Source organism: Cynocephalus volans, chromosome 5 (assembly GCF_027409185.1).
Source record: "Cynocephalus volans isolate mCynVol1 chromosome 5, mCynVol1.pri, whole genome shotgun sequence".
In the NCBI taxonomy this organism is placed as follows: domain Eukaryota; kingdom Metazoa; phylum Chordata; class Mammalia; order Dermoptera; family Cynocephalidae; genus Cynocephalus; species Cynocephalus volans.
In genome coordinates, this window is record NC_084464.1 from 113,100,551 (window position 1) to 113,117,219 (window position 16,669).

The 16,669-nt window shown below is 38.0% G+C and overlaps 1 protein-coding gene and 1 pseudogene across 1 annotated transcript in view; both read left to right on the top strand.

Annotated features, from left to right (window-relative positions):
• The window catches only part of SLC16A10 (solute carrier family 16 member 10), a 125,044-nt gene that overhangs the window by 39,962 nt on the left and 68,413 nt on the right, over nucleotides 1-16,669 (top strand). The window lies entirely within an intron of this gene.
• On the top strand, nucleotides 2,749-3,100 carry LOC134378173 (protein FAM32A-like; annotated as a pseudogene).

Here is a 16,669-nt window from a genome sequence, read left to right on the forward strand (position 1 = left end):
TTTTGGAACTGGCCTTGGAAGGAATAGCTGTGTGTTTGGACCTTGGAAAGTTCATATTTCCAGGCAGTCTGTCAGGCTTCCAAGAAAGCCAGGGGGAAAATGGAAAACTACAGTGATTTGGAAGCTATGTGAAACTAGCAAGCTGGTTGAGTTCAGTGTTAGAAAAGAGGAAAAACAATCCTTACCTGATAATGGTGCTTAACTGAGGTTAAATCTTTAGTGAACAGGCAGCGCATTATAGTTTGTTAAAATTACTAATATTTTGTTCTTTTCAGTGGCTTTATGTTTAATAGTTACTTATTGTTTATAAACCCAATTTTGTCAGTAGATGAACAGAGTACTTGATAAATACTATTTTAGTGATAAAGCTGTTATTCTATATTTAAATTCAGTTTAACTTGAAGTGGTTTTTAAGTTTCAAATTTGTATAACTACAGACTAGCCATATGGCATTCAAAGGCCTCCTTGATATAACTCCAAACACCCTTAGGATGGAATCCCATATTCAGGATCTTTACTGATAGCTCCTCCATCCAAATTGCCTTTTTTCTCTTGGTTTTCTAGATGTGACAAGAGATAACTTGAGTGAAAGGCAACAGGACAAAGAATGGATCTTGTTAAACGTGTATGGAGAAGGCCTGAGATGAGTGATAGTTAATTGTTTCCTTCTTTCTCCTTCAAAAAATAAGCAAAATTCAATTTTTTTTTTTTTTTGTCTTTGGCATATTAGTTTTGGTCTGATTGAGGTCATCTTACACATGAAAACACCAGAAAAATAATTGATATAACTGGAGTTCCAAAATCAGGTTTTGTATTAAGTTGAAACCATAACAATTTTTTAAATTAAGGAAGCCTATGTTGGACTTATTAACTGCAATATTTAATTGTGAGACACAATCTTTATATTAGAATATGTAGTTTGCTTTTAAACACTTTTTTGTATGCTCTATGACACCCTCCCCCCCTTTTATCATAACAAAAATATGAGACAAATGTTAGTACTTTAGCATATATATAGGTCGGGGGGAATGTGTTCTAAATGAAATGCCACCACAGCACAGTGGTGAGATTTCTGGGGCAGAAGTTCTTCCTGTTAAACTAACATAAAGCCTTTCTTCTCTACTATGGAAACTTGTTTATGTGGCCTCTAGTAGATAGCTGAGACAGTCTTCAGTGAACCTGTTCACTGACATGTTGCCATTTCCTTTGTGTTTATGTATAAACATTATTTAGAAGCATCTTTCCCCAAGCTGTTCTTTTTTTGGTGGCCTCTGCCTTTTCTGGGGAGCTCCACTGAATGACCACTGTTGTACTCGCAGCACCAGACATCCTGCTGTGCATGTGTAGAGCTGCCTTGTGGCCTGGTAGGTATTATATCTGCTCTCGGGGAGGCTGCAGCCTTACTAGACAGAAAGGTCATTCACTTCTGCTGCTGCTGCTTACTGGATACCTTTATTTCTTTGAGTGCATACCCCCACCACTCTGGGTCTTAGACTTGGGTTCCATGTAGCTATTATCTTTACTCCCATCCGCCCATCTCTGCTCTGATTGAATCTACTACAATAGTAATTTTTTTTTTCCTACCAGGATAATGTTTTTTAATAGACAGGTGGCAACGTATACTGGTTAAGAGCATGATCCAAACTGCCTGTTTTTGAATCCTGGCTGGATTGTTTACTAGCTGTGTAATCTTAGGCAAGTTACTTAATCTCTCTGTGCCTTGGTTTCCTTAGGTAAAAAGGGAGTACTAATAATGCCTTCCTCATAGTGTTGTTATGAGGATTAAATGAGTCAATATTTGTGAAACACTTAAAACAGTGTCTGGCATATGGTAAACATTATATAAGCATAAAGTAAACCAAATACTTTTAAAAATTGTACATTAACATTGTAGAAAAGTTGGAGATTTCAGAAAAATTATACCACTTATAAGAGTTGGAATGAATAAATAAATGTGGTAGTAAGGATGGCGAGAGTGTGTTCAGGAAGGGAGGTAGTTGTATGTGATATCAAGGTACTAAGACTAGACTCTGGTCTTTGAAATCTAGCTGGTTGTCTTATTCAGTGGATAGTTAATCTGTTTTTCCGTGTCCTGGATGGTTCCTTCACCACTGATAAATCAATAAATTTGGTATATTTGGTGAATGAATGTTTAGAGAATTGGCCTTCAGCCAGTTCTACTACTCACCAGCCCTGTGGCCTTTTGGAGTATTACTTAATCTTTGTGATCCCCAGCTTTCCCACCAATGAAATGAAGTTAGTATTCTCTGTCTTGCAGGGTTGCTTCAAGGATTTAATGACATATGGATATGTAAAACACTTGGCCCTATGCCTGGTCCATTGGGTGCTCTTTGAATGTTCTTTTCCCTTGGTTCCCTCCTACCTCTTGTGACAGTATTAGAGTTTATGTATTATAAGAAGGTCCCTGGTTGCCTCAGGGAGAGAGGATCCAGGAGAATTACATGGCTTGCCTCAAATCCTCCAAAAGCTGAATTTATATGTAAACAAAGTGAACATACTGACTCTACTTCATCCATACTTTATACCATGTTTAGAAAATTTATGTTCCATCAGGCTCACATACTGTGTAACCTTCTGAATGCTTTTCCCTCTCCATCTACCCCCATGCTTTTTACTGTGAAATGTGATCTGTGTATAGAAAAGTGCAAAAACATACTGTATAGTTTGAAGAATAATTATGAACACCCTCATCAAGAAACAAAACATTGTGGTAGTCTACCTACCCAAATGCAGGCAGGCACCATAGTGGCCTATGAGCAGGTCCAAAACGGGCCACTGAAGCTGAAAGGCATCACAGAGCTTGGTGTGACCAAGCAGAAGAAGAAAAAGAAGGACAAACATGAGGTGAGACTCCTGGAAGCAATGGGAACAAGCAAAAAGAATAAGGAGGTGAATCAGCGCAGCTTGGATAAGTGGACCCAGCCCAGGTGGTCTTTGAGAAGTTGCAGGAGAAATGGCAAATGGGAAGAATCCTGAAGAAAGCATCCTAAACCCACGAGCAGGGAGTGGAGGACTTCAGCAGATCCTGGATGCACTCAAGGAGCATTATGGTATTCCCAAAGTCAGAGGGATAAAGTAGCCTCCCGGTTCTGGGTATGGAGTGGCATCAAGGGGAAGTGGAAGGCAAAGTGGGGTTATATTAGTCCCTTTGGTGTTTTTTAAAAACATTGTTTTACAAACGCCCTCACATCTTCTGCTGTGACAGTGCTTTTTGAAGCTGTGTACCCTTATTCTGGAACTTGATTAAAGTAAGACTGTTCTTTTACTCAATTTGAATTTCTTGGTAGCACATAGAAAATAAACCTTTTTAGTTTGGATGGAAAGTTTTGAAAGTTTATCCACAGATAAAGGCCATTTCTGTGTAAGTGCCATGTAAACATGTTTTTACCCTCAAGTTGCATCTAACCCTCTGAGGCCAGCCAGCTATCTTCACCTGGATGAGTTGGACTCCAGAGGATAAGGACCTAATGCCAGCATGGTCTGCAACGTGTAGACCTCCTGCCAGACCCTGTGTCGGATGCCTTTCCATGCTCCCTCTAGCTTGGGGCTTTATGTTGTTCTTTCTAGGCTCCAGGGAAGCCACTTGCATCTTTGTGGCCTTCAGACTGCCTCCTCAGCTACCTGGCCAACAAGGCAACATAGCCTGGGTAGCAGAACCACCACCTCATGTAAGGATAGAAAATACACCTTGTTCCTTTCTGAGCCCCACCCCCTATTTCACCCCCCTTCTAAATGCTTCTAATGGGTATTGCCATGGCAGACATTCTAGCTGATCACAGCATTCTTTGTAATGGAACCCAGACACAGCCTGCTTCCCAACCCTCAACCCGGGGCTCCAAGCAGTGTCTCGTGTTTATTCAGAGTTGGCACATCACATGGAGCTTGTTTGGTCTTCTTGTTCTAAGGACACTTCAGGAGTGACAGGACCCGGCAGAGCCCAGCACAAACAGACATGGGCGTAGTCAAACGAGAGGGCCCAGTTACAAGGGCCAGGGTCTTTGAGGGCCTACCCATACTGGATGAGGATCAAACTACGTATGCTATTGGGAGAAATGGTCTCTGTTGACAAAGATACTCAAATAATAACAAAGTCAGAAGAGACAAACCAAGTGCTGGGTTTGGGGCTGTCATATGTAAACTACTGAGTTAAGCAAAATCCAGTTATTTAAAAAAGAAAAGAAATAGAACATTGCCAACCCAGCACACTTCTAAAGTACTTAGATCCCTATGTCTATGGAGGTATAACCAAAAAACAAAGTATGTTTGCTACCTTGACAAACAAGCCTTCATAAAAAATTAGAAAGTATATAAAATTATGGTATTAAATAATTGAAAGTCAGCAAAATATCAAAGATGACAGAATTCAATTATTATTTCACATGTTTTAGTATTCTTTTGATATAGCTGTGATGCTGGGATGAATAATAAACTAAAGACATTAGCAAATTATTATGTACTTATCCTATGAAATTATTTACCTTTATTTCAAGAAAATCACTAATTACATTACTATAGTCAAGATATTTTGGTGTTCTAGTAACAGCATCTTATCACAGTAATGATCTAAGGAGTAAACAAATAAAATATAATTGTAACCAGTGTAAACAAGTGGAATTTGAAATTAAAAACACAATACGATTTACATTAGCATCCCCACAAATGAAACACTTAGGTATAAACTCACAAAATATGTATACGATCTATATGAGGAAAACTATAAAACTCAGATGGCAAAAATCAAAGAAGAACAAATAAATGGAGAAATATTCGTGTTCATGGATAGGAAGACTCAATATTGTCAAAATGTCAGTTCTTCCCATCTTATATGTAGATAGAAAGTAATCCAAAGAAAATCACAGCAGGTTATTTTGTGGATATTGACAAACTGATTCTAAAGTTTATGTGGAGAGGCAAAAGACCCAGAGTAGCCAACGCAATACTGAAGGAGAAGAACAAAGATGGAAGACTGACACTACCCTTCTTCAAGACTAACTAAAAATTTACAGTAATCAAGACAGTGTAGTGTTGGTGAAAGAACGGACAAATAGATCAATGGAGCAGAACAGAGAGCCCAGAAATAGGTCCATGTAAATACAGTTAACTGGTCTTTGATAAAAGAGCAAAGGCAAGAGACTGGAACAAATAAACGGTATAACATATGGTGCTAGAACATCAGGACAACCACATATAAAAAAAATGAATTTAGACACAGACCTTATACCCTTCAAAAATTAACTCTAAATGGATCATAGACCTAAATATAAAACACAAAATTATAAAACTCCTAGAAGATAACAGTAGAAAACCTAGATGACCTTGGGAATGGCAATGACTTTTTAGACTTAAGAGCAAAGGCACAGTGCATGAAAGAAATAAGTGATAAGCTGGACTTCATTAAAATTAAAAACTTCTGCTCTATGACAAACAATGTCAAGAGTATGGGAAAACAAGTCACAGATTTATAGAAAGTGTTTGCAAAAGACATGTCTGATAAAAGACTGTTAATCCAAAGTATACAAAGAACGGTTAAAACGCAATAATAAGTATAAACAAGTAACCTGATCTAAAAAATGTACTGAAGACCTAAACAGACATCTCACCAAAGAAGATGTACAGAAGTCCAATAAGCAGATGAAAACATGCTCCACAACATATGTCATCAGAAAAATACAAATTAAAATGACAGTGAGATTCTACTACACAGCTATTAGAATGGCCAGAATCCAGAACGATGCAAACACCAAATCCTGGTGAGGAACACTCATTTGTAGCTGGTGGAAATGCAAAATGGTACAGCCACTTCGGAAGATAATTTGGTAGTTCCTTATAAAGCTAAATACATTCTTATCATATGATCTAGCATTTTCACTCCCTGGGTTTTTACCCAAAGGAGCTGAAAACTTATGGCCACACAAAAACCTGCACAGGGATGTTTACAGCAGCTTTATTAATAATCGCCAAAACTCAGAAGCAACCAAGGTAACCTTCAGTAGGTGAATAGATAAATTGTGGTACATTCAGAAATGGAATATTATTCAGCATTAAAAAGAAATGAGCTATCATGCTATGAAAAGACATGGAAGAACCTTAAATGCATATTCCTAAGTGAAAGAAGCCAAGTTGAAAAGGCTATATACTTATGATTCCAACTTTAAGACATTTTGAAAAAGATGAAACTATGGAGACAGTAAAAGATCAGTGGTTGTCAGGGAATGGGGGGTGGGTAGGAGATGAATTGGTGGAGCACAGAGCATTTTTACAGCAGTGACACTATCTGATACTGTAATGGTGGACATGTTATTATATGAGGTACTTCAAAAAGTTTGTAGAAAAAATAGAATTAAAAGATAATATGAATCTTGCCGTGAACTTTTTGAAGACCTCTCATATATGTGTACAAATCCATAGAATGTACAACACCATGAGTGAACTTTAATGTAAACTATAGACTTTGGGTGATAATGATGTGTCAGTGTAGGTTCATCAATTATAACAAATGTACCACTCTGACGGGGGATGTTGATAATGGAGGAGGCTGTGTATGTGGAGGGGAGCAGGAGTCGTATGGGAAATCTCTATACCTTCTCAATTTTTCTGTGAACCTAAAACTGCTCTAAAAAATTAATTGTATTTGAAGCACAATATTTGAATACTTTTCATCAAAGATGTAAATTAAAACAAATATAAAAATAAAAAACAACACCTACTGTATGATTTCTTTTATATAAAAGTCTAGAAAATGCAAACTAATCTATAATGGCAAACTAATTTATAGATCTGCAGTTGCCTATGGAGGGGTAGGAGCGAGGAAGTACAATGGGGCATGAGAAAACTTTTGGGATGATAGATATGTTCATTTTGATCGTGACAGTATGCACAGGAGCATACATATATCAGAACTTCTCATTAAATACTTTATGTGCAGTTTATTGCATAACAATCATGTCAATGAAGCTGTAAAAAAATAAAAGTTTTATTTTCAAAATATTATTACTTTTCTTCTAAATATTAAAAATTAAGGTAAAAAAGTAAGCCAAGACAATTCAATGGGGGAAAGAATATAGTTTTTTCAACAAATGGTGCTACAACAACAGGATAGCCACATGAAAAAGAATGAAGTTAGATTCCTTACCTCACATCATATATAAAAATTAACTCAAAATGGATTAAAGACCTAACTATAAAAGCTAAAACTATAAAACTCTTAGAAGAAAACATAAGTATAAATCTTTGTGACCTTGGATTAGGTGATGGTTTCTTAGATATGACATCAAAAACACCAGCAACAAAAGAAAAAATAGATTACTTGGGCTTCATCAAAATTAAAAAACTTTTGTGCTTCAAAGAACAATATCAGGAAAATGAGAAGAGAATCCACAGAATGGGAGAGAAGTTTTTGCAAATCATAAATCTTAAAAGACTAGTATTGGAGTATGTGAAGAACTCTAACAACTTGACAATAAAAAGCAAGCAATACAGTTTTAAAAAGGGCAAAGGATTTGAATAGACATTTCTCCAAAGAAGATATAAATGGCCAATGAGCATATGAAAAGTTGCTCAACTTCATTAGTCATTAGGGAAATGCAAATAGAAGTAATGAGATATAGTTTAACACCCACTAGGATGGTTAAAGTAAAAAAAGAACAGTAATAAATGTTGGTGAGGATGTGGAAAAATTAGAACCCTCATACACTGCTGGTGAGAATGTAAAATGGTGCAGCCCCTTTGGAAAATAGTTTGGCAGCTCCTCAAAGAGTTACTATATGACAGCAATTCTACTGTTAGGCATTTGGCCAAGAGAATTGGAAAGATATGTGCACATAAAAACTTATACACAAATGTTCATAGTAACATTATTCATAATAGCTGAAAAGTGGAAATAATCCATATGTTCATCAATGGACGAATGGGTAAACAAAATGTGGTATATTCATAAATGGAATATTATCCAAAAACAAAAAGGAATGAAGTACTCATGCATGCTACAATATTGATGGACCTTGAAAACATTATACTAAATGAAAGAAGCCAGACACAAAAGGCTACACAGTATATGATTTCATTTGTATAAAATAAAATAGGCAATTCCATAAAGACAGAAAGTAGATTAGTGGTTGCCAGGGCTAGGGGAAGGAGGAATGGCAGTGACTGCTAATGGACACAGGGTTTCTTTTTGGGTGAAGAAAATGTTCTGGAATTAGATAATGATAATGGTTGCACAACTTTGTGAATATGCTAAAAACCATTGAACTGTATACTTTAAAAAGTTGAGTTTTATGGTATGTGAATAATATCTCATTAAAATAATTACATGAGAAAAAATCAAAAGGCAAAATACAGAGTGTAATTCAAGGATTTTAACTTTTAAATAAAAAAGTATTTATAGCTGAATTTGATTTGTTTTTAAATTTAATGAAGTCTTATTAAATACTTTTGTAAAATCATACCTGTTCTAGCATTCAGTGTTTATTAATTTCCAATATAAATAATCAGTATCATATTTCACTTGTACTGGTCCACCAACATATGTAAGTATGTAAGAGTAATGTGAATTGTTTAATACTGTAAAATGTTCCTCTCCATGTACAATGGCTGTAAATACCATGCTAATTAGTGAGTATAATCAGAACCATGAATTGAAATAGGAAGCAAGAAAATGAACACTCAGCACTACTTGGAAACCTCATTATGTAAGAATCTATTGCATTCGTGCTCACTCAGGGAAGGATTTGATAAGTTAATTTGCTTTTCTCTTACTTAAGGTGCTTCGGCTGCTCAAGTCTTCTTCACACACCAAAGCAGTGTCAGTCTCTGAGTCTGGCAGTGGCATGGCCCCAACTTTATGGCTTTTAGAAGAAATCCCTTTTTGCTTTGTGTACTTAGAACAACAGATATAGAGATGTGCTTCTCTGGGGCCTGCACAAGAGCAAGTGTTTAGGGTAAGTCTCATTGAGTCAGTGCCGAGTATCCATGTTTTCTTTTAATAAGATTTGTACGGCAGTGTATATTTATGATCTGCAGGGTCCAGGGCAGGGGTTCATCTAGTGGGTCTTCAACAAAAAAATCTGCTCTGACCAGGTCAGCTAAATTATAGTGCCTTTGGACATTTGGGATAAGCCAGCAGTCACCTCCACCTGTCCTCGAAAATGTTATCATAAGACCATTTTACTTAGAAGCAGACATAATGGTACCAGAAAGCCATAAAATAACCTAATTTTGTTTGCTTCTTATAACCCTTACCCTAGATCCCTTCATGTAGGATGTAACCTAGTAACAATCCCAAATCTCTACGTCATGTACAATCAATAGAAAAAATGATGAAGTGATTAGGAGAGCTGTCCTTCTACCTGTCTCCTTTGATTTTTCTGCCTTCTTGTGATTATAAAATGCTAAGCTCTGCTGGCCCTCTTTGGAATGCATTTCTCGAGATGACCTGATGCATCTCCCTGGTTGCAATCATCATATTAACTCAATAAGTCCTTGCTATATGTATTTGGCCTCAGTTTCTTTTAGATCAACAGACTCTAAGTATCACATCACACCCATCCTTGGGCCTTACTTTATCATCAGTCTACCTTTTCACTGCTATACTTTCAATAGATGCCTAAATTTGATTTTGATATTAAACAGAATGGCAGAGATAATTTTGAGACAAATCTTTCTTTTTTTTTCATGCTATGGCAGGAAGATCAAGATTTCTAGAATGTAGTAGAGCAGAGCAAAAGATGAATGGTCTTGGTATCCTTTCTTTTAAGCTATTTTTTCCCTCATTTATCTTCTCACCTTGTCTTAACAAACTCTTTCGTATTAAAGATGATCCAGGTCCCATATCCACTGTTGAAGAGAAATGTATGTAAGGAAAGTGAAAGTAAATGGTCAGGATCCCTGGCTGTTTGGAATCTTGCCGCATTTGATGTAAATATGTTAACTGTGCACGTGTGCCCAGGTGTTCCTTGACTATTGTCTGATGTAGATGTGCATGGGCAGCCAGGTGTTCCTGGGTTATCGGACTTAAGCATAAAAGAGAATGACTCTGATCCCCGTGTCCCCTGAGGGGGCCACCACTGCTGCCTGAGGCTATCACTGCAAGCTGTTGCTGTCAGGGCCCCTGGGAGGCCACCACTGCTGCTGCTGGCTGGATCTGCTGAAGGCTGCTGCTGAGGAAGCTGAGGGCTGAGCTCGTGTCAGAATGAAGCACGTCAACCTGGCCCGTGGCTCCCAGGATCTTTTCCAATTACCTAGCTCGTGTCCTGTATACGAGGGGTCTGTGACCCAGTGTGTACAATGGGTTTGAAGGGTCTGATATCTAGCCTGACAATGTGAGTGAGAGGCTTGACTTGCAACCCAGCCTATATACGCAGTTTATGGTTTATCTTGGCAGTTTAAATGTTCTTATCTCTTAATTTTCTGCTATTCAATAATAAGTTAATCCCTGGCAGAATTACTTGTGGCTAGGAATGCTGTTATCAGGAGATCTTTGTTTAGTTGGTACTTAGGACAGGTGTTATCAATTTGGGAGGCCAAGAGTTAGGAGCAAGGAGGCATTTGAATCACTGAGATAGAAATCAGCCTGTTAGGTAGAAACTTGTCTGTGTGGGTTGATACTTTCTTAGAATATTAAGACTTGTTTGTACATGATAGTTTTAGGAAGAGCTACTCCGAATGTCTTCAAAGGTTTTCTTTAACTCAGACGTTGGGGCTGCTTCTGGTGGGTAGTGTGCAGTGGTAAAGAACATGTGCTCCAGGCTATCTGGGCTCCCTTCCTCTCCTCTATATCTGTGTGCCCTTGGGCAAGTTGTTTAACCACTCTTTGCCTAAGTTTCCTAATTTATGTAAGGAGAAAAAGAGTACTTCAGTCAGGATTGTTGTGAGGATTAAATGAGTGATGTATATAAAGCACTTAAACAGTGCCTGGCATATAGTAAGCACTTAATAAATATTAGCACAAAACTGTAGGGAAAATGTATACAGAGTTCTGTGCTGGGCTACAGAGGGGGGTGATGGTTTGAGATTAACCAGAAATTTTACTTTGGGATTTGTCCTAGACTTATCTATATTACTGTACTCAGAGAAACACCCCTTTGAATGGAATAAACAGTTCTTTCTCTTCTCTTCAAGGAAAGGGGGATATTGTAGCTGTCTAGAATGACCTCTATTACTCTTTATTACTCTGAGCTCTGTAAGGAATAACATACCTTTTGACTTTTAAAAACAATATATGTTGCGATTAAATATTAAACAGCTAGATAATTTTTAAATTCTCCACAATCTCATAAATTTGAAATAATTGTCTTCCTCTACTTATGCCTACGTTAATGGGATGAGAAAAGGGATCGTTTAAAAGAGTTAAATCTTCATCTTCCATAGGAAGAGTTCTGTAGTTAAAACCTAAGTTTGAAAACTCAAAATATAGCCATATAAGTATGCTGTTTCAAAATATGAAGATAATCTTAAGAAATAGCTAAAAGACTTAAAAGTAGTTGCCTTTAGGTAAGAGGGAGTGGGGCAGGGGAATGCTACTTTTTATTAATATGCTTTATAAAAATCTGATTTTTTATGCTATATGCATATATAACTTTGATAATCATAAACAACTTTTGGTTAAATCAGTTAAAGGGTAGTATAGTACAGTGGCTAAAAGTGAGAAAAATGGGCTGAAATTCCAGCCTCATCACTCACTACACTCGTGTGATTTTGAGCAAGTTTTTTAATTTCAATGCCTCAGTTTCTTTAACTGAGTAGGTATCTAATAGAATTGCTATGGATATTAAGTGACTTAATGATATAGTTTGACTGTGTCCCATGAAGTTCATTTGATGGAAACTTAATCCCAATGCCACAGTGTTGGGAAGTGGGCCCTTTAAGAGGTGATTAGGTCATGAGAGCTTTGCCTTATGAATAGATTAATGCTATTATCATGGGAGTGGGTTCCTTATAAAAGGATGAGTTTGGCACCCTCCATTATGTGATGCCTTCTGCCATGTTATGATGAAGCAAGAAGGCCCTCGGCCCCTCTATCTTGGACTTCCCAGCCTCTAGAACTGTGATAAATTTATTTTCTTTATAAATTACCCAGTCTCTTGTATCCTGTTACAGCAGCACAAAGTGGACTAAGACACTTAATATATATGAAGCATATAGAGTGTCTGGCACATAATACATTTAAAATAAATTCCAGCTCTCATCGTCATCATCATCATCATCATCTGTGGCCGTCTAATGCCTCCCTCTACATTGAAAGGGCAGGGACTGGTGTGGTAGTTACAGATGAGCTGGTCAGCTGTAGACCTCTCATGCAGGCTGTGCCCTGTAAGCTTATGTCATATATAATCAGAGAATTTGGACCTCCTGAGGACAGGCCACTACCAAAGACAAGACAAGCCGAGAAGTGGCTAACTGAGCAGGCTCAGTTCTTTCTACCAAAGGCATCAATCAAATAGGTCCTTTTCTCCAGGAGTAATCACTGAAGAGGTGGAGCCAGGCCCTGAGGTGACTGCACTGGGAAGTCCCTAAATGGATCTGAGGCCAGGAATGGGGGAAGTTCCCTGTGCCAAGTCTCTACTTGCACAATATTAAGATAGTTGTTTTTTAATTTGTGGGTATGTATTTGTGCTCTCCACAGCATAACTACTTAATCATTGTGATGCTTTTTGAAATTTATAACATCCAAATTTGTAAATATAAGGTATGCTCTCAGGAAAATTTAAGTCTGTGTTAAATTTCTTTGCTTCTTTTAAACCAATACCATCTATCAGGTGGCCTCTAGTAATGTGCAAACCCAGCAACAGTTTGAGGTAGTTTCTGGTTTATTTCCCTTCCCCAAACAATAATTTGTTCAAAATAGAAATTCAGAAAGTACTTCATGATATGAAAACCTTTTGAAAGAGGATTTAATATGAAGTTACTATTTCTTCTCTGAGGAATAACTTTGGAAAAGTAAATTCACCTTGCATTCAGGCATATTGAGTAACTTGCTTTCATTTTCAAACAAATTCATCTGCCTCTTTCCCCACTCTCTAAACCTGTTCATTTTCTTTATTCTTAGACTCTTCCTCTGCTCTCCCCTTACTTTGTCACCTAGCCAGATCTAAGAGCCAGCCTTATTGCCACTCCCTTCATCCTTTTACATCTAATGAATCAGATTGTTGATTCCACCACTCATCTCTCTCAAATCTGTCTCCTTGGATACCCTGTTACTTCTGAGTTTAAACCATTGTCATTTGTCACTTGCAGCAGCCTTTCAACTGCCTTCTTCTCAATCTCCTCTATGAATAGTCTGCTCTCCAAACAGTTGCTAGAGTGAAGTTTCTAAAATACCATTTGATCATGTAATTCCCAGGTTAAAACCTAGTGATGACCTCCTAACATCTAAAAAATGAAATATGTATTTACTGGAATGGCAGACATGGCTTTGCTAATGGTACTGGCTGCATCCTTAGGGAACAATTTGCAGATATTAATTTTGCACATGTTGTACTCTCTGCACAGAATGTTCCTACCTCCTTTCCCCCCATCCCTTTCTGATTAAAGCCTGTTCATTCTTCAAGACAGTTTGGGTGCTGCCCTGAAGAAGAGTGTCTGACTACCTCTTCCCACCCCTATTTAGGCTGGGTAGCTCTCCTAAGAGGTCCTATAATACACAATACACACCTCGGTCAGTTATCACACTGTTCACAGCTCTGTTCTTATCTGTGTGTCTCTCTTGAATATGAGCTTCTTGAGACTGGGGACTTGCGATCCCCAGTGCGCAGCAGAGTATATTACTCAGTAAATGTTTATTGCATGATTAAAGCTGTATATCCCCTTCCCATTTATATTTGTCCACTTAAGTTACTGAACTCTAAATGTAAAATGCTATATTTTTTCCTCCGTTAAATTTGGTTTTGTTGATCTCAGTCTCCTTTTTACATGGATTTTGAGTTCTGACTTTGCCAGTTAGCATATCAACCGTTCTTCCTAGCTTTCCCCCGCCACTTAAAATGACAGCTCTACGAGGGCAGAGGTTTGTGGGTTTTATTCACTGCATGTAAAACACTTATTCACTGCACCTAAAATAAAATAATGTTTTATTCCTTGACTCCTAAAATAGTGCTGGCATGTACATTATAGGCACTCAAATATTTGAATGAATGAATGTGTTGTGTACAAATCTGATGAATGGAACTTAGGTTTTCTTTCAAGTTTTGGTCCTTAGCTCCATTCTGTTCAACATTTTTATTAGAGATAACTTCCAAAAAATTGTTGTCACATAGGACCTAGTTCTGTTAATCTTACAGGCCAAAAAACCTATAATGAGAAATTTAAGGAAAACCTTAATGAACCAGGGCTATTTCATTGTGGGAGAGTGTAGAAATGGTTGATACCATACTTTAGTCTTTTTGTTTCCTTACTTTTTTTTGTTTTTGTTTTTAATTGAAACATAAGAATTGTACATATTTATGGGGTATAATGTGATGTTTCAATACATGTATACGTTGTGTAGTACTTTTAGTTTCATGTGTAAACTCTTTCCTGGCTTCTCAGAGAGCATGCTGCTGAAGTGAGGGAGGCAAATCTTGTTGTGGACAAAGGAGATAGATTTGGATCTAGCCCTCTTTGAGAAAAGTAAAGAGGTTGGATATTACATATCTAGCAGTAACTTCCCTTTTAAAGATTTAATGTTCTTATTCATTCATTTATTTTTCATCCATTTGTTTTTGTATATCTACTATGATGTGAAGATTAGGAGGGAGAAACACATGTGTAAGATATGGTGGTGGCTTTTAAGAAACTTAGATTTGGGCTGGCCAGTTAGCTGAGTTGGTTAGAGAGCAGCCTTGTAAAATCAAGTTCAAGGGTTTGGACCCAGCACTGGCTAGCTGCCCCTTCCCCCAAAGAAAGTTAGATTTGGAGAGACAAGATATATGTGTATGTGTGCATGTAAAGACAATGCAAAGGGTAAAGAACCTGGGGTCAGTAACAGTGAGTGGCACCAATGGTAAGAAGCTCAGAGGAAGGAGAGAGCACTGAGGGCCAATGTGGTGGAACGTTTTTTGGAAGAGCTGGGTTCTTATGTATTCCTCCATAGAAAGGCATTTTATTATTATTTTGGGGGGTGGGGGGTACATAGGGGCTGCAAGGCAGCTAATTTATTATAATTTCTCCTTTTCTAGTACATGCACAGAAAGCCTGACAGCTAAGTGTACACTTACGTGTACACACACACACACACACACACACACACACAGCCCCATTTCCAATAAGGGACAGGCTCCAAAGAAGAAGCTGATAGGGGAGATCAAATGCTGTTCCCCTGCTCACTGATCTACTTCTCCATACACAATATCTTGGGTATCTATGATGGCAACATCTATCAACATGTGTCCCTTAGACATTTTGTCCAAACCAGCCAGGTGTGCAAAACCAGGAGCCTTGATCTTGCATTGATAAGGGCGGTTGTTGCCGTCAGATATCAGGTACACCCCAAACTCTCCCTTAGGAGCCTCAATGGCAGTATATGTGGTTCCTGGAGGAACTTGGTAGCCCTCCAAGGTGGAGGCTTCCAGTGGGCTGCTTCCTTGGTAGGAAACGACAGCTCCCCCAAATTGCTTTGCCTGTTCCACATCTGGCTGCCATTGCTGAGCAACTCTGCCGGGCTGAATTGGCAGTTGGACCCCAGCCCCGCACTGCATTGCCCTGGAGGCTGCACAGAGCCCTCAGCGCTGTCATCTTACCCTGGCTGCAGACTGTGGGAAGAACTGCTTTTATTTTATTTTATTTTTTTGGGCAGCTGGCCATAGAAAGCCATTTTAAGCAGCTTTGTTGGGTCTTTATCATCTTGAAAGGATTACTAAATTTTTCTTCCATCTTTAGAGGCCAACTGGTTAACTCAATTGGTTAGAGCATGGTGTTATAATACCAAGGCCAAGGGTTCGGATCCCTATACCAGCCAGCCCCCTCTAGTTAATTACTTGTTCTCCCATCTTTAAAAGTTGCACCCTGCTTAGGTGCACTGTCAAGAAGTAGCTAAAAGCAGCATGGTTGTTTATAAGGAGTGATGGAATGGACAGAGTAGGACTTTGGGCCGGACAGTCTGGGGTGTAAATCTAGAGGCTTCTACTTAAATAGCTGGGCATCCTTAGGCAACTCCCTTAATCTCTGAATTTTGGCTATTTTACCTGAGGTTGCTTCAAAGATTAAATAAAGTGGTATATATAAAGTACCCCACACATCATCTGCCTTGTGGCAGGTGCTCAATAAATGTTAGTTTTCATTTCTCCTTACAAAGACAAGATGCTTGATCTGAGTATGTTCTTAATGTTTCCGATTATTATTGGTTATGTTTTTAATTCTTGATCTAGCCAGCAACCACATGGTTCCTGCAGTTAAGAGGCAAAGGTTTACCATTGGGGAGAGGAGGTGCATAGAAATGGGTGTAGAGAAAATGAATGTTTGAAGGGGATCTAATTAGGAAAGTATTTTTCTTTATTCCAGAATTTAAAATTATATCATAGAGTCTTATGAGAAGATGGTGATGTTCAGGCAAAGAACAGTTGATTATTTCCTCTCTATTTTGGAGAATATTTTTCAGCATCTTATATAAGAACTTAGAAAAAAAATTTTTCTCTTAACTAGTTTCCCACTATAGGCCATTAATCCTGTTATTACT